This window comes from Condylura cristata, unplaced genomic scaffold, assembly GCF_000260355.1.
Source record: "Condylura cristata isolate star-nosed mole 26May11 unplaced genomic scaffold, ConCri1.0 scaffold00009, whole genome shotgun sequence".
NCBI lineage: Eukaryota > Metazoa > Chordata > Mammalia > Eulipotyphla > Talpidae > Condylura > Condylura cristata.
Window position 1 is genome coordinate 6,425,164 of NW_004567110.1, and position 19,348 is coordinate 6,444,511.

Consider the following 19,348-nt stretch of genomic DNA (forward strand, 5'->3'; position numbering starts at 1 on the left):
ATTTCTTGGAGAGAAATGTACCAAAAACTTAAGTGTTTTAAAAATAAACCCAGAAGAAAGAAAACACAGAGCTTAGAGTTCATAAAGTTCAGCTGTGTAGCAAAGACAATTTATATTATCTGGTTTGAAGGTTTGAAACACGGAGGAACTGGTGGAGTTCAGATAATGAACCCTACAATGGAGGAGCTGAGGAAGAAGTCAGTGATTTTCCAGAGGAAGCAATTCCAAGCCCAAGTGGGTTCCAAATGGTACCTAGTCTACAGAACAGTCTCTATTAAACTTCTAAAGAAGTCTGTTCCCCCTTCTTATTGGCCTGGCTGCTTTGGCAAATAAAACATCCTTAGCTTTTCCTGTGGTATGCAGTTATGTGGTTTATATAATAAATTCACTTTGACATCCCCACTTCCTTGATCACGCTGATATTTTCTTCACTATCTTCCTCTGATTTACTGTGAGTCATCACTGTGTTCAAGATTCAAGGGGCCAAATAAGCTAACTATGGCCTAGCCCTTCCCAGAACATAATTCTTGAGTTGCAGATGCCCTCCAATGCCACAGAATTTAGAGTTCATGTTTCCCTAGACGCAAGTCCATATTATACAATGATTGAATGTTTCGGGTTTTTGGGTAAAGGCTATTTCCTATAGGGCAAATATTGCTAGTATCATTACGCATTTCGAGGTAAATGGAAGATGCTCGACTTCAACAAGGCAGACTGAAAACCTTCTGAGGACAGCCCAGCCCTGATGCTGGTGTGCCAGCCTCTCTCATCCAGGTGCTGCCTCTGTGTGGTTCTTGCGATGTTGATAGGGGCAGCAGTAGCAACTGTGATTATGCTCATGGTGATACAGAGCATGGTAACGTGGAGTCATCCCCTGCTAGGATGTCTCTGGCCGGAGGGACAGCAAATGTTTTGGTTTGGGATAATAGAAAAATCAGATCCCATGGAAACCCTTTGCTTGACATCATGCCTGGGAAGTTCTGGTACTTCCACTTTGTTTTACTGTAAGTCATCCTTAAGTCTAGGCTTCGAAGAGCCATTTATCTGAGTAAACTCTTTAGAGTACTCAAGATATTGACTTCCAAATCTTGGGTAAGTGTCCCCATGTGAGTAAATTCTCCTCAGAGCAGTACTAGATTCTGTTTACCTGATTTCCTGGCTTACCACCCTCCAGACCCACTCCCACAGGTTTTCTTTCTGCTTCTGCTAGAGCCTGTTCAGTAGAGCTTGCAGGCCTGTGAGCCTGCAGCCTTTCTCTGCTGGGACACTGTTAGCCTCAGCACTAGTTATCAGAATGGAAGCAGTGAGTGTGGAGGAAGATCACTCATCCTGATGTAAGACACCCGTCTCAGATAAATCAATTGCACGGTCTCCAGGCAGGAGAAGTTATCACTTGAAAAGAATAAAAACAGTATTTGCCCTGAGAAGGAGTGGGGAAAATTAGGGAATTCAAGTTCTCTGACTTGTCTACACAAATATTCTTATCTCAGGTCTAAATACTGCTTGTCAAGTCTCTGATTTTGATATATGAGACTTGTTGAGACTGTTTATTTAGTCTTCTCTGCAATTATTAGTACTCCAATCTGATTTGTTGCATAATCTTTCTTCTGCTGCAAGGGATGAAAACCTTTGAAAGTCTCATTGAGGATTCTGCATTTTAGATCATGCTTTAAATTGGCAATCAGAAATGCTGCACTTTTATTTTTTTGGCTGTTATTATTTTTTTGCAGTACAATAGCCCCCAGTTATTCTACTTCACAATGTTATTGCCTTTGCTTATTACAAAAATTAAGTACTACAGCTATTCAAGCCTCTCTAGCCTTGCTCTTATTCCATTAAAAAAAAAAAAAAAGAGGGATGTGGCCCTCCCTGGTGGTGCAGCGGGTTAAAGCTCTGCCCTAAGAAGCTTAAGCCGCTTCCGCATGAGTTCGATCCCCGCCTGCCCCGGAGGTGACCACATGGCACAGCAGACCTCTCCTGACCCGCCCGCTGCTCCCCTCAGCAGTGTACTTTGTCGATCTGCCTGTTCTGCTTCCTGCTCTGTCTCTGGTGAATCCTCTCACCCTCCGCATCTCTGGCCTGTACCCCAGTTCTGTATGAATAAATAAATAAATCTTAAAAAAAAAAAGGGATGAAAACCCATGTACATGAGGCCACTGTATCCCACTTACTCCCCACACAGAGGAGATTTTATTACATTCAGGCCAATGAAAAACCAATTCCTCAAATCCTGCCTGACAGTCTGCTTTGTAGAACTACTCATGTTACCAATCGGCCCACACAGGCCTTCCTAGAAACAGAATCTGAGGTGGAAAGTAAGTGTTGATTCTTTACTTGGAAAATAAAATCCTAGGGTGGCAAGAAAGAGTGAAAAGTGAATTGAATGTGGAGGGTGATGGGAGGTGTGGTGATGCGAGAGCTACAGTGACGAGCTAGTGGGGGAAATCCTGTCATGTCAAACAATGGTCCTTTGTTAAAAAAAAAAAAAAAAAGAGTGCTGTGTGGTCAGGAAATGTAGGAGGTAATACAAAATAACGCCCTAATAGCCCTGATATTAGTGCTTCCAGACTAGTCGTGGAGAGGTCAGTAGTTGCTATGAAGATATGTCTGTTTCCTCATGTGGATATTTTGGACGTCTCTGGTTGTACAGAAAAATGTTTTGCAACTGTCCGTTGCAGGGAGAAACAACAAAAAATTGATTGCAGGTTTCCCCTTTCTCCTCTGATCCAACCCTATTTCACAGCAAGTTCTTTCCCCTCACATCTGGATTAGTCCCCGCAGCTGCAGAGGATTCTGGTCCAGAGAGTCACAGTATGGTTTCTCATCTCAAAAGGAAGAAGGAGAAAAATCAAAAAGAAGCTAGAAACCACAAGTGTGCAACTGGTCAACCTCAGGGCATGCACTCCCCAGCACACCTGGGGTAAGTCCAGCAGCTGAAGTAGCAGCTGCAAACCGGAGGCTGAGATGATCCAAGAAGGTCTATGAATAGGTTCAGATACCAGATTTTGTAGGAACAAACCTGAGATCACTATCTGAGGAACAGGGATGCACAACAGAGGTTAAGGGATGGCTTATCAGAGGTTATTCTAGAATTACCTTTGCCAGACTTTCTATGAAATCTAAACAATTCTACCAAAAATACTAATCAGAGTCTATATTTTATGAAAACACACTATCACGAATATTTTTTGTGCTACATTTTTTGGTGTGACAGTTAATATTATAATTGCTTTTTTTGGGCATTTGGGCTGCTTCCATGTTTTTCCAATTGTAAATAAAGCAGCGATAAACATGGGGGTACATAATTGCTTTTTTTTTTTTTTTAAAGATTTATTTATTTTTGCATACAGAACTGGGGTACAGGCCAGAGGCTCAGGGGTGGTGAGAGGCTTCACCAGAGACAGAGTGGGGAGCAGAACAGGCAGATCGACGAAGTACACTGCTGAGGGGAGCAGCGGGCGGGTCAGGAGAGGTCTGCTGTGCCATGTGGTCACCTCTGGGGCAGGCGGGAATCGAACTCATGCGGAAGCGGCTTTAGATTCTCAGTGCTGTGCTTTAACCCGCTGCGCCACCAGGGAGGGCCCATAATTGCTTTTTTTTAAAAAAAGATTTATTTGTTCATACAGAACTGGGGTACAGGCCAGAGGCTCAGGGACAGCAAGAGGCTTTACCAGAGACAGAATGGGGAGCAGAACAGGCAGATCTATGCTGAGGGGAGCAGTGGGCAGGTCAGGAGAGGTCTGCCGCACCATGTGGTCACCTCCAGGGCAGGCGAGAATCGAACTCATGAGGAAGTGGCTTTAGCTTTTCAGTGCTGTGCTTTAACCCGCTGCACCACCAGGGAGGGCCTATAATTGCTATTTTTTATCCCATTTTTAGACTAAGAAATTGAGGCTCAAAGTTATGAAGAAATTTTCTAAATGACACATTATTATAAAGGGGTGGGCAGAAGGTCAACTTTAGTCCAGCCTCATCCCCTTGGACAGTACTTATCTGGTCCACCGTGGCCATGACTGCTTATGTAGAGAGCATAGACAGCAGAAATCTGAATGTGGAATTTAAAGAGACAGTCATTTTGCAGTATTCCAGTAAGCTATCCATAGGAAGCAGAGTCTTTATTAGTGAGATGTTGACCTCGTAGGTTCTGACCCAGTAGTACTGGTTGTTAAATACTGAGCATGGTGTACAGACTCCATGAAGAGAGAAACAGGACCGGGTCTTCTCTGACTCACTCATCACCTGCAAGTCTCTGTTTTTCCTCAACAGTCTGGAAACAACCTTCTATGTACCCAATTAGAATCTTTCAATGGTTGACCCCACTGGTCATCACAGGCTCCTAATTAGCTGGAGAATAGTTTCCTTTCTCACTCCTTTATCCTTCAACCCAAGGGATTCCAGGTATTTTTTTTTATTTTATTTTATAAATTATAAGCTTCTATTAAGGTAAAGTCCTTGTTCCTACACATTTTATGCTTTCTGTCATATGTTCTAAAATAATTTTGTATTTCTACTTGTTAACAATAGCAATGGTTTTTTGTTTGTTTAAACACTAGTTTCATGGGTGTGGTTTGAAGACTCCAAATTCCAGAGATGGGGACATGCTGTTTAGCTTCCCCCATGTTTCCATTATTGTGCACTTTGCTGGGCATTTATTATAAACACAGTTTTCTTTTTGAACAAATGAGTAAAACTCCACCTCTTAATACAGAATTAAGTGTTACTGGTGTCAGCTTTTCCTTCTGAACCTTGACTTCTTTCCTAAATATTGGGACATGCATATGTTTGTGTGTACCTTTCTTAAGACCCTCTTCATACAGCTGTTCATCACTTTTTCATGTATTTACTAAACTATTATTTGTATTTCAGCTTAACAACATATTTCTTAAATCCCCACTTTTATAGCTTAAGATCCTTGATGCCCAGGAAACAGGGGCTTGTGGGTAAGAAATGGGTTACTTCAGCTTGGAGAGTAGAGGATGGAAGGTGACTAGTGTGTGGACTTGATTTCTGTCTAGCATCTCTTTCTCTATCAACCAGACATATATACATTAGGGATAACATAAAATTAATGATAATTATGCTAGTAGAACTTTTTAATATTTAGCTAATGACTACATTAGGGATTATTGTGGTAGTTATGAGTTAATGATGAATCAGCATGATTCTTACAATACTTAAGGGAGAGCAGTCTTGTGGAGAGATTAATTAAACCTAAACTTTTGAGAGACTAGAAAATATTAGACAAAAAACAGATGAATTAAACAGTGGAAAGAACATCAGTTTTAGATCTAGAAAAGTGGATATAATTGACTGGTTGATTAATTGATATAATGACTCAGTAAATAGGTTGTCACTCCCCACTATGTGCTGGGCATTCTTCTACTAAGTTTTAGAGATATAGCAGTGATCAAAAGAAAAGGTTGCTGTTCTGTAGTGCTTACATTCAGTTATGAGTTGAGTTGTGATTCCAAAATTCATAATTTGAAGCCTTAAGTCTTAGGCTATAAACTTATTTGGAAATAAGATCATTGCAGGTATAATAAGTTAAGCTAAAATGAAGTCATTCTAGAGTAGACTGCTTTTCTAATTCAATATGACTTGTGTTCTCATAAAAAGTGAAAATTTGTTTTTTCTCCCAACTTTATCAAGATATTAACATATAATACTGTGTGAATTTTAAGTGTACAATGGAATGATTATATATATATACATACACACACATATAAACATACATATATATTATTTTACATACATGTGCATACATATATTGGTATGTGTGTGTATTATATGTACATGTAGATGTATATTTTATATATATATGTAATGAAATGAGTAACATCACCAGGTTAATTAACACATTCATCACCTTACATAGTTATTGTATTTTTTTGTATGGTGAGAACTTTTAAATATACTCTCAACAAAATACAATACTGTTAACTATAATCACTGTTCTGTCAGTACAATCCCGGAATTTCTTCATCTGAAAACTGGAACTTTGTATCCTTTCACTACCTTTGTCTACTTCCCTCACATCCCATTCCTTGGCCCTGGAAACCACTAATCTACTCTCTGTTTTTATGAATTTGGTTGTTTTATATTAAACACAGGTATGAAATCATACAGTGCTTATCTTTTAGCTCTGTCAGATTTATTTTCACTTCGAACATTGAAACATGTTGTTGCAAACGGCAGGGTTCCCTTCATTTTTATGGCTGAATAATATTCCACTGTGTGTGTTTGTGTGTAGTATTTTCTTTATTCATTTATCAATTAATGGAGACATGGTGACTTCTTTAGGTCTCAGCCTAAATGTCACCATGACTTTCCCTCACCCCTCTGACTTAAATATCAATCTATATTCTCTTCTTTACTCTCTAATTTTCCTTTAGGGTACTTAGACTGTTAGTAATAACCAATGTACCTGTGTGAGTATTGATTAGTGTGTTTCCACCTTCAACAGTGAAGCTGGTGAAGATCACAAATTATCACTTCTGTAGTCTAAATGTCTTTAAAATTATCTCTTTAAAATTTTTTTTTGGAAGTAACTTTAGTATATCACAGGTGTTTAATAAATACTCAATGCATGAAGAAAGTGAATGAGTAAGAATTTCTTCTCATATTATTTCACATTCCTCCCTGTCTCCAGATTTTAGCATATATAATAATGGATCTGCAAGGATGGGTGTGAAAGAAGAACTATAGGAAAAGTCTCATCTTTGATCACTGAAGTCTAAGTTCTGATTTGGAGACCAATTAAGTGAGTAAGGCCAGCCACCCCTTTCTTCTCCCTTCAAGCACACCAGAGGTATATTTTCTGAAATGTTGACAGTTAAGACACTTTTAGTCTTGGCTTAGATATCATGGTGGGTAAATTGGAAATAAAATGCTCTACATCGTGGGACCTCTATCCTACTTTTACAGATCTGTGACCTGATGACTGATGAGACTCTCAGCATCTTCTTTGGTAGATGACATGGTTCATATTTGGTGTTTATTATTATTGTTGTCAATATATTGTTTATACATACATATACACACACCCACCTATACCTATACATACACATACACACATATACCCACACACACATACCCTACACACACACACACACATACATATTCCAAATCCTCATTAGTGGATAGCACAGAAGAGGAAGAAACAATCAAATTATTTTTTCCCAAACTGTGTTATTATTAAATTAGATCATTATAGGAAAACACATCTCTCAGGAAAGAGTTGAGAAGAAAATCATACCTCAGTATATATTTTAAGTACTTGCTATAGAATTTTTTTTAAGTATTCTTTTACATAAAAAATAAACTGTATTTTTGCATCCTTTTTGCCAATTTAGCCTTTGGGCTCATTCTGTTCTAAAGGATGGTTCTGTCAAGACATGATAATATGACTTGTAATAATATTACCATTTCTTTCTCACTTTATAATTTATGAATTAATTAATTCATTTACTATTTATGCATTCATCAAATATTTATTGAGAGCCTTTGCAGCACCAGGCTTTGTGATAGTGCTGGAGGTTCAGAAAAAGGTTGTATGTGGGGCCCTCTCTGGTGGCACAGCGGGTTAAAGCACAGCACTAAGAAGCTAAAGCTACTTCAGCATGAGTTCACTCCCCGCCTTCCCAGGAGGTGACCCACATGGTGCGGCAGACCTCTCCTGACCCACCTGCAGTGTACTTCAATGATCTACCTGTTCTGCTCCCCACTCTGTCTCTGGTGAATCCTTTCACTGCCCCTGTACCTCTGGCCTGTACCCAATTCTGTATGCACAAATAAATAAAAATCTTTAAAAAAGAAAAAAGTTGTATGTGACTCCCCTCAACGCTCACCTGATCCTGACAGACACATATCAGGAAACAGGTCAGTGTGGTTTCCCTGAGCAACGGTGTTGCTGGCACAAAGGAGTAGAAAGAATGTAACATAAAAAAGGGGAGGGTCATGATTTCCTTACAAATGAGGGAGGTGAGTGTGTCATGAGAGACTTCTTAGCTTATCTAATAAGCTAACATTAGTAACAGAAGTAGTGACTACAGTAGCAATTTTTTTATTAATTTTAGCAAAACATAGTCATGCTCAGGGTCATCCTTTGATACATGAAAAATTTTTACATTTTTTGTCAGGTCTTTGTTCTATATGCAATTTGATTACTACATATTGTTATATGAATGCACATCATTGAAAATGTAGAATAAGGGATACAGAAGATGTTCTTCTGTATTTGTTAATTGTCTAATCATTGCTCATTAAGATTCTTCCTGGTAGTGGGTCACTATCTCCTGTGTTAAGGCCCAAGAGACATCTGTCTCTGCTCTATATTTTCAAACGTGCCATTCATGTCCAAGAAAAATGTAGCATACTCATAATGCCATGACTCTTGGAACCTGTCTGTGCTACAACAATATAAAACTTCTCACATCTGTGGCTCCCTAATAGCATTTCTGACCCGCTATCAGTTTTTACTCAGAATGTACCATCCTTGCAGCCACTCATGGTCACTGGCTTCCAGTGACTCTCTAAGGTTATTCCTGTGCTTTATTGATGATGAACACAAATGTGAGTCTCCCCCATAGTATAGAGGGAAATCTATAATATAGTCATATGATAGAAGCTTTTCAGAATTTTATAGAAATAGAATCCCATACAATCTAGAACCCCACTTCTTGATATGTACCTGAAAAATCTATGCACCCTCATGTTCATTGAAGCATTGTTTGCAGAATTTGAAAACCCTAACTGTATGCAGAGACAACTGATAAAGAAGATAGATGTGTTATACATGTACAGTGCAATACCACTCAGCTATAAAATAATGATGAAATCCTGCCATTTGTGACAACAGGGATGGACTCAGAGAGTATTATATTAGTGAAATGAGATGGAGAAAGACAACACTAAATGTCTTTACATGTATGTAGTACAGAGAGGAAACAAACCAACACATGAAGTAAAATAACACTGTATAGTTTTAAACCCTAAGGTCAATTAGTACTTATCAAAAGGGAAGGAGATAAAGGGAAGTAGATTGAGTTAATGTGGAAAATTCTATGGTGAAATAGACTTGAAATTTTAGTGGTGAACTTAAGGTAGCATATACACCTGATGATTTTTAATGATGCACACTCGAAACTTAATGTTCTAATGCAATGTTACTTCAGTTAAAGAAAGAAATCATTAAGCATTGGGAGGCTAAAATCTGAGTTTCAAAGTTCCAACTACACTCTCTTTCTGGAAAGGAACCAAGAAAGAGCAGCTTAGTAGTGTAAAATCTGAAGGACAGTGTTTGCACACAGAAAATCCTACTGCTGAACCATATTAAAATGGACTTTTACTTGTTTATTGTCTCAGGTTATGTGAGACAATTTCTCCCTTAAACACCAGGATAACAATTTCTTAGAAATTGTTTGTACCTGTGCAGTCCCTAACGCCAACAACCCTGGGAGTTATGTAGGATACCACGGCAGTTTTGTGTCTCAATAGGAATCTATAGTTCAGAGTTTTACTGCGTGGTCTGGATATTTTGACTTTCGGTGGTGGGATTGCAATTCTATCCCAGAGTCCTTCACTTCAAAGCTCATCCTCTGCCTGCTAATACTTTCTGAGTACTTTAGCCTTATCTGACAATTTGTTACTCAGCATACTTCAGGTTTAACTGATTACCATTCTCAGTTTCCTCTATTTTTAACTCACATCCTGTTCGTTGCAAGTTACTATGGAGACATGACATATTATTGGTCTCGCTGTAGGATAGTGACCCGGCATATTTAAAAATGTTCTGGGTTTCTTAGCAACTCAACCAGCATTATCGTCTCTGCCTTCATGGTCTGTTCTTTTCCTGCAGGAAATGAAACCTGGCTCATGAGTTAGCTTCAGTGGATGGTGATGGTGTGTTTACAAAGGAAGTGGCTTTAAATGCATTAGGTGTCGACGCCAATCCTGCAAATGTGTATCCCATTTCTGTTAAAGTGTTTTTGAAAAGGATTACCAGTGATGAAATAGAAAATGACAATTTAGAAATCAAAGCTTCAATTTCTAAACATTTCAGTTTCTAGCCTTTCCTCTGGATGCCTTTCAACTCCTCCCTGAACTCAGTTTCTTCATATATGAAATGAAGCTTAAGATTACACATAGTTTAAAAAAAGGTCAGCTTCCATGTGATGTGAAAATGCTCTATGAACAACACATGACGGTGTGTTGAGTTCCCACTTTCCCTGTTGATACAAGGGTCCTTCCCTTCATCTGAGTGCCTGTTTTGTGCAGAATGCTAAGTCAGGTGTTGAGGCGAGGATGTGATATGCTCCTCCCTCCTGATGGAAGGGAGAGAGATGCAGACATTGGGTTACGCTGGTCAAGGTCAGTGGCCAGGTTATGGGTTATGGGCAGGAAGCATGGAAGTGAGCACCTTACCTGCCAGCAGTGAGTAGTGTGTTATGGAAGAGGAGGCATCATAATGAGCTGAGATGACCAGGAAGGCTTTTGGAATGTCCACATACCTTAGAAACACATAAAAGACCTTCTGTGAGTTGGCTTCACGCCACTGTCCTGCCTGTCACATCAACTGTACCCCAGGCATACAATGGTAGTAACAGCTACACTCAAAATATGAAACCAAAATCTACCTATTTATATCATAATTCCAGCACTCACTGGCTTTAGCCTTGGCTTCAGTGTTTCCACCTGTGTGATGGGTATAATACTAACACCTGGGTCAAAGTCATAGTTCAAAGTCATGGTGACAGTCACCAGGGCAATGTCCGTGACACAGGATGTACTCATGGAAATTAGCTCTTATTACTCTAAACTACTCTGTGAATCCGTTTACCTCCTGATTTTGTAACTTTGCATCTGTTTTTCCTTCTGATTGGAGGCTCAATCCTTAATAATAAGTCTAGTTCCATCCAGACACCACTTCTGAGAAACCTTCCTTGATCTTTCTTACCTCCTCTTTTAATCACCTCCAAAACATTTGACTCTTCAGTAAGTTTTAGTGTATGTGTGTGTCAGATTGTATGTATACCCATTGTATATGGTATATTTATTAAACAGTGACTACATTCCATTGTATACTTCATTGTTTCCATTGTGGAAGTGAAAAAGACTAAGCAGATAAGAAAAGTGAAAAGGTTATTTGAGTTTTCTCTAGCTACCATCACTGTGTTTTTGCAGATGCAAAAAAGCAGAGAATAATGATAGCCTTATGCTGCAAAAAGAGGTTTCAATTTTGTCCTGAGCAGGGGATGTTGGCATGGGGAAGCTGTAGGCAGCATCACTGGGAATGGGGTTACCCATATTTATTAATAAAGGTGCATATTTGGCCTTTGCTTATTCATAAGTTGAAAGTTTGATGGGACAGAAAACCAAGTCAATTACTAAGAAAGTTCTAGCCATTTGGGGGCAATTATTCTAGAACTCAGTGTTTAACTTCCTGGATCATCATTAGAAATAGTGATCTAACTTCCTACAAGTTTGACTTCTATTTTTCTAGGTTGATGATTAGTAGATAACATTGTGGCAGTTGCTGTGGGTTGTGGGTTAGATTCTATTTTATATATTTGTGGCTTGGCCACTGTCCATTTGGAGATTCAGCCTCTCAATATATTGGCTATTTAAACTACTTGAAACCAAAGGACCAATCTTAGATAAGTATGTACCTCCAGCACCTGACAGTGTTAGATGTTGTGGGTTGATGGATGGATGGAAAGTAGGGCAGGAGAAAGGAGAGAAAAGGAAGGTGGAAGAGGAGAGGTACAAAAAAGAAAGTATGAGAAGAGAGTAAAAATATGATAAGTAAAAATGTTGAACCAAATTGCTCTAGAATAATTTCTAGAACCACTTCCCCAGCAGAAAAGAGTCTCCGTAGGTGGTTAGAGTTCAGAACAATGGGTGACTACAGCAAGGGGCAAGGGGAATCAGAAAATAACAGTCACCGTGGATCTTAGATTCCTCACACTGCAGTGATAATTACAAAACCAGGCAAATTTAGATCATGCTGAGGAGTCACAGGCCTTCCACAGCAAGCTACTGCAGCACCCAAGCCATGCAGTGTCTCTCGACCATTGTGTTAGAATCCCCCTGGGTTGGAATGTCACAGCTGGCTCCACCATGGAGACACCGTGCTCCAGGTATGTGAAAAGAAAACGACCCAAGTGATTTTTATACCCTTGAAAGTTTGAGTACCAGGCTTCTCCTTGTTGGAAAAATTGTAAATGGCACATGGTCTTTGATTTGTGTTAGGGGATGATCGCGCTGGCTGCTGTGTGGATGTGGCCTTGGTGTGAGGGCTTACAGCAAGGAGACCAAAGAGGAAGCTGACTAAAAGCTGGTCAAGTAAACAGATCAAGTCATAAGCAACATTGAAGTTTGACCTGCCGTCAGCACACGTCTACATCCAGGAATCCTGACTCTCCGCCTCAGATGAACAAATTATGACTAATATAGACATCCATGTATTCTCCAACCTGGGAATTATTGTAATTCCTTTTGTGTAACTGCCTTATTAAATTTTGGTTGGTAATAGTGGTGATTCAAAAAGGTCCTTTCTTGGTTTGTAGGTAATACCCATGACTCAAACATGAGTCAAGGCACTTAAAGTCTTTATTCATGCTTTTTCCTATTGTTGATAGATTTTCTCAGGTCCTTTTACTTTTAATGTTTTTGAACAACCCCAACCCATATAATTAATTGCATTCCACTTCAATTGACACAATGAATTGATCTAAGACAATCACCATTCTGCCTGGATGTGCTTCACCATCTCCAACGGTAGCGGTGGGAGGAGGATTAGTCATCGAGAAATGGCAGGTGAACTGTGCTAGCTTATTAGGCTCAAAACCTATTGCTAAATATCCCTGACGTGCTGTGTCTTAAGACTAGAATTGCACATTCGGACTTGAGCTACATCCAGAAACTTTGATCCTAAATTGCTCCAAGTTGTCAGACCACTGGGTCATTTTTAGATAACTTATTTACAGTCTATATTACAGATTTATCTGCTAGTCCATGAGACTTAGTCATTTTTAGGATGTTTTAGTCAAAGATCAATCCTCTTAAATAAGTGGAAGGAAAGGACATTTGGTTAGGACCCAGGGGAAATTCAAAACGTGAAGACAGGAAGTTAACCAGGCTCATCGGAACTACATGAACACTGGGCATCGACTCTCCATTTCTTTTTATGGGACAGCACATTGTTTTTTGTTTCTTTGTTTAATCTTTTCTCTGTGAATTTGCTCCAAATCTCCTGTAGACCAGCTTCCTGGATGAGACACTTATTTCTGATCGTCCATAACGTAAGCCTTGGGTTAACTTGGGTTCCCACTGTGTCACAGCTAAGTGGGAAGAGATGGGATTTGAGACTTAGGAGAGGGTGAAGGTCAAAATAATGGAAGAGAGAGCTCTCCTTGGTGGTGCAGCGGGTTAAAGCACATCATTATGAGCTCTCCAAAGCCACTGCAGCACTAGTTCAATCCCCTGCCAGGGAGGTGACCCACATGGCGCAGCACACTTCTCTTGACCCACCCGCTGCTCCCCTCAGCAGTGTACTTTGTCCATGTGCTTGTTCTGCTCCCCACTCTGTCTCTGGTGAATCGTCTCACTCACCACACCTCTGGCCTGTACCCTAGTTCTATAAGCATAAATAAATCTGAAAAAGAGTAATAATAATGGAAGAGTTTGAACACTATGCTGAGAAAATTGACTTTGATTGCATACTTGGGGTCTCTTATAACAGAATCACCTGATGCAGCCCCCTCTATCCATACCTTATGGGGCCCTACAAATACCTGCAGAGTCAGACCCTCTCAGGGAGGGGGTAAGAAGTTCCACAGAGAGTTTTCATTACTCCTTACTTTTGAGAACTGTTGCTGTGAGATATGAAGACTCATGGAAAGACTTTGTCAACGGAGTGGCATCTTGGGGAATGTTGCCAAACTTGCCACTGTAAAGCGCCAGGGTCCTTTGGAAGTCTAACCTGCTCCCTCCACCCCTGCCTCCCTGGGCTGGGGCTGGCATTGCCACTGTTAGCAAGGGTTGAGATCTCAGAGCTGTAGAATGAGATGGAGCAGTCAGACTGTGTGGTGAGCTTTGCTCTGGGGTAGGTTTTTCTTCTGTTTTTTTAAAAAATAATTCCAGAGTATGGGGCCCTGCCTGGTGGTGCAGCGGGTTAAAGCACAGCACTAAGAAGCTAAAGCACTTCAGCACGAGTTCGATCCCCGCCCCTGCACCTCTGCTCTCTACCTTAGTTCTGTACGCATAAATAAATCAATCTTAAAAAATAAAAATAAAAAAATGATTCCAGAGTGTGAGAGAGGATTTCAAGAAATACTTATGTAGAGGAAAGCTCATGATGGGCAATGTCCAGTAGCAGCATTCTCACCACTGTCCCTCGGGGGTGAACTTGAAGTAGAGATGCTGAAGTGCGCACGGTGCGCGCAGGTCCACTGGATCTGGGCAGCAGGTAAAGAGGAGTTTTGGAGGCCTCAGTGGCCTTTTCAGGCTTTTAATGACCTTTTTACACCATTTATAGTGAAGCGATCGGCTGCAGAGAAGGCAGGGATGCAGGGGAGAGGGGCAGGGGGCCCGCAGCCGATCTTTACTCTCCCTGGGTTCTCTGGCCTTTTCCCGCTGCCTCCCCACCACTCCCTGCTGTATCATCCTCTGAAACGCCCTTGTAGCCTCGGCGTCTGGGCTCAGGTGACCCCCACTCGCGCACGCCCTCACCTAGTACAGGTGTCCACCATCAGGCTCGAGCGCCCAGCCCTTGCTCCCAAATGCTTCCTGCATTCAGGGCCACAGGTCCAGCCACAGAGGCCAACAGCAAAAGCCTGAAAAATCTTCATTTACCCTACAGATGCCTTGACTATAAACATGGAGAGCATAAATCAAAATTAAATAATATGTGTGTGTATTACTTATAACTTGCAAAATGCTGTGAGATCTGGAAGTTGGATTTAGATGATTCCATTTCTTAAATGAACATTCCAGATGTACCAAGATATTAACAGCTGTTTTCTATTCAGAACTTAATACGTTCCCAGAAGTACACAAGTATTTTTACAAATGAGTTAATTTATTCATCAACTTTGGAATATAGGAATGATATCTGCAAAGTAGAGACAGTAAGAGAGCGTTCCTTAAATCCTCACCTAGTAAGCTGCAGCTTTAAATTTAGACTTGGGTCTTGCTAGTTTAATCAATTGCCTTCACTACTGAACTATATTCTCAAATCTAGCTTTGTATTGCAGGTCCTCAAATAATGTCATTTCTTTCACCAAAGGTTTTGTTGTATGTTGATAAGAAAAAAATCCTGAAGATGTAGAAAGGGTGTAATTCTAAGACCTTCTTTCCTTTACAAGTCATTTTGCATAGCTGGTTTCCAAGAACATTTCTCATTTGTGGAGGACTTACTGCACCTACCTATTCTATGTTTGAAGTTTGCCTTCAAAACAGGTGTCTTTTCAATCAATTTTACATTCTGTTTGCAAGAGATTTTTCTATTAGTATTATTATTACTTCATGCTGATTGTTTTGTCTCCTCGTGGGACAGTACATTATTTATTGTGCGGCAAAAAAGAAAGACAGGGAGGCTGAAGATTCCCAAAAAACAGCAAAAACATGATGATGTCTGTGTGAACTGATGCTGCATTGCAGCAAATGCCCTGGAGACTGGTGTAAGCTTCCATCATTTCTATGGCAGCTAGGAGAAAATGAGTTTTGGAAACCTCTTTCCACATGCATTAGACATTTCAGAACACAGGTACAACTCAAAAAATGTTCTCCAAATCCATGGAAATTATTGGAAAACTCAACAATTGATGGTTTCCCCCTTTTCCTGTATACTCTACAATCTGTGATGTACCCCATCCCACACACCACATCTATCACCCATAGACTAATTTTCCTTCTATTTTTATATCCATTTGCTCATCCAAAATCAATGAGAGAAGCACACAGTGAATGCTAAGAATGCAGTTTCAATCAGTTATGCCATTGAGTGCCTGCTATAGACCAGTGCCATTGTAAGGACTTTCACAGATCTCTCTCTGCCTGGTGCCAGACAGCTGAGGTCATGCAATGAACTATGAATGGGCTACCTCTGAGGAAGTTCTCTGCTCATAAGGGATCAAGAGGGACGAGCCATGACTATTAGAAATTGAAACTATGATCCTAAAAATCCAAGCAACTATCTCCAGAGGGCATGAGGTTATGAGAAGGAGATAGAAGTGATTAAAACTCAAATGCGTCAGAGGAAAGGCCCTCATCAGGGGAAACTGAGACCCTACAAAGAGAGCCTTGCACTGGTGTGCTTCAGCTGAGGGAAGGTGCTGTGGAGGCTGGAGCCACGTGCTCTCTGACGTTGGGGCCACAATGAGACTTCCTGGCAAAATCAGTCAATCAACATAAACTTCAAATTCTACAAGATATTGTTCTTGTTTTGTAAAGTCAACTTACATTTATGTTTGATCATTTATTTACCACTTTCATTGACAGGAATCTCACAGTTCAAGATGTAAAAGGAAGCCTAGTGGAAGAGAAGCAAGTTAATACACATCAAGCATATAAACATAAAAGATGATGCATTTGTATGTAATCCACATACAGGTTTGTGGTATTATCACCAAAAAGTGAAAAGCTATAGCCCACCAAAGATCTGTAATTTCATCACAGAACTTTCTGGTTCCAAACATGACCCACTTTGAAACATGGAACCTCAGCTCCACATCGTCATGTGATTTTCGAAGGCTTTTTGTAAAATACTGGCTGCTGGTGGTGTTTCTGAGAATGGGTTGCTTCCTGGTCTTGGAATCCTCTGTTCTGTTGCAATTTTGAGTACTTCTGTGGGGTCACCCAAGCCATCACTCTGGCTCTACGTCAGGGGTCATTGGAGGACGAGGGCATCTGCGCCCTTTAATGTTCTGAAAGGGCAGACTCGCCCGGAGCCTAGCTCTTGGCAGTAGAACAGGGAGCACATTGACACGAGGTCAGAGAACTGAGAGTTGGTGCTGATGATCAGCTTTTTCACATCAAGAAACAAAATGGTTGCCTTCCTTGGGGGGTGGGTGGTGGTGATGCCGACCCAACAAAAATTTCTCATGAGGGTCTCAAGATAATAGAAGGATTTTCTTGCCCGATTACACTTTGGATCCTTTAAGCCCATTTCTAGGACTGAATGAGATAAGATTATTGTTCTGTGCCACACTCAGTCCTGCTGGTGGGGTCTGTCCTTGTTAGCGCTTTACCTCATCAGAGGGGAGATATTCTAGAAGGTGTCCAAGTGTCCTGTCATAGCCAGACGACCCATCCTGTCAAAACTTTTGTTGCAGACGTCCTTAAAATTGGGACCCCAGCATTGGGAAGTAACAATAAAAGGAGACTTAATGAATCTCGAAATCTTAAGCAAAATATTCTCAGGGACTCTAGGAAAAATTAAAAATAAAACCTTCTAGTAAGAATCTTCTCTTGGCTTATCTCAGTTCCCAACCTTACCCTTTGGCGTCTCTCTCTCCTACTTCTTTATGCCATTACACTCCTAACTGGCGGTCCCCTCCGTGCCTACAGTTTGAATCTACATCTCATACATGTGCATGAGACACTGAGGTTACTCTGGGGCAATCTCTGTTAGCCACCAGCGATTTGTTGCTTCCCATTTCCTATCCCCATAATGGAGTCCAGTTGCTCAGCAGAAATCCAGGAGAATAATTCCACATGTGCTTTGATGCTCAGGTACAGCAAAACTGTCCAAGGTGGGCTTTGAGACTTTAACAGGTCCTACCTGGGACCTTATGAGAATGTGGACTTTTACTCCTCTGGAAGAATTTTGGTGAGTAAATATTATCCACAGCTTCCTAGAAAACCCAAGCTATTCAGACTAGCATATTCTGTTGCGTTAGGGAAACGAAAAAATTTCCTAATGAAAATACAATAGAAAAGAATATAGTCTGAAGATATTTTTTGTGCTTTCAATAGGGGTGAAATTGTTAAATAGCAGGAGAGAAGAAAATGGAAAAACAAAGAAGAAAAGTCAAATAAAAGGGACAATTTAGGCACTGATCCATGAACCATTTTAATAACATGGAGGGAAGAGAGGCAGGAAGGGAATTAACATTTATTAAGCAATTACATGTGCTCAGACCAGATGCATTTATCAATGTTTAATAACATATTTCATATTCATTGAAATCCTGGGTGTTAGGTATTACAATTCTCATTTTTTATAAGACATAAATTACACTATAAAAATTGTGAAATTTGAGATCACTTTTGATACTAAATCACACCCTCAAGGACTCTTCAGAGTGTATCACTCGCTATCTACATCCCTGTGAAGATCCCATTCACGAAACTACCATTGTTACACATTTTAAACTACCTTTCATTCAGGAATCTTTAGAGATGGATTCTAACCTTGATAATAACAGTTGCGTGCCAAGATAAGAAATGAATGCTATATGGGAGAAAGTGGAGAATTTGAAACTACATTGTTTGCACGTCACACAAGCGAAGGCATGATTGTTTTCTCAGGAAAGGTTTGCAGGGTAGCTAACAGTTCTACCAGTAGATAGGGATCATCTCTGAAAGGAGAAAAGTGGGCATCCATCACCCATACATTCAGAAGTCACTTGCATACCCTGAAGGCATGCCCTTTCCTTTGGGGCTCTCAGTTTAACTCTGCTTTAATGCCAGCTCCTGCCCATCCTCATCTGGATGTTAATTTTCAGCCATCGCCCTTCCCCATCACTTCCCACATGTTCCTGGGTCTGTGAGTTGGTTCACGTTTTTATCTTCTCCCTCAGAGATAAGGAAATGCACGGAAGCATTTCCCCACGGCTAACTCTGTGACTTCCTTTTGTTTAGGAGCTCATTGCTAAAGTTTCCCAGCAAAACCTAGCCTAGCTTGGTTCTCTAGCTCTGATTCCTTGGCCCCATCTAGAGTGAGTGCTCTGTTTCTAAACTAGGACGAGTAATTGGCAGGTTTCCTAAGTTCATGTGAAACATCCAGCAGCTACGCAGCATGGCTGCTCACAGTGACGTCCTGCTTTATCCCTCCTTTCCTACACCCGTTGTGCTCATTTTGTTAGATTTTTGATTCAATTCAGATTTCTTCTTTCTGCTGTCAGGGATTGTTGCTTTTACTTTTAAGAGTAGTGCACTAACGCATTTCCACATGAAAACTGCTCTTGTTAATATTACCCGGATGATGATGAGTGCAGGCCTGGATTATACTGTAAGAAGTCATTCAAGTCTTCAGTTATTAGCAATGGTTAGTGGCTGAGCAATTAACAAGTCAAGGTACATTTAATGGGAAGTGGATGATGGTAGCTCTTTTATACAATGATCA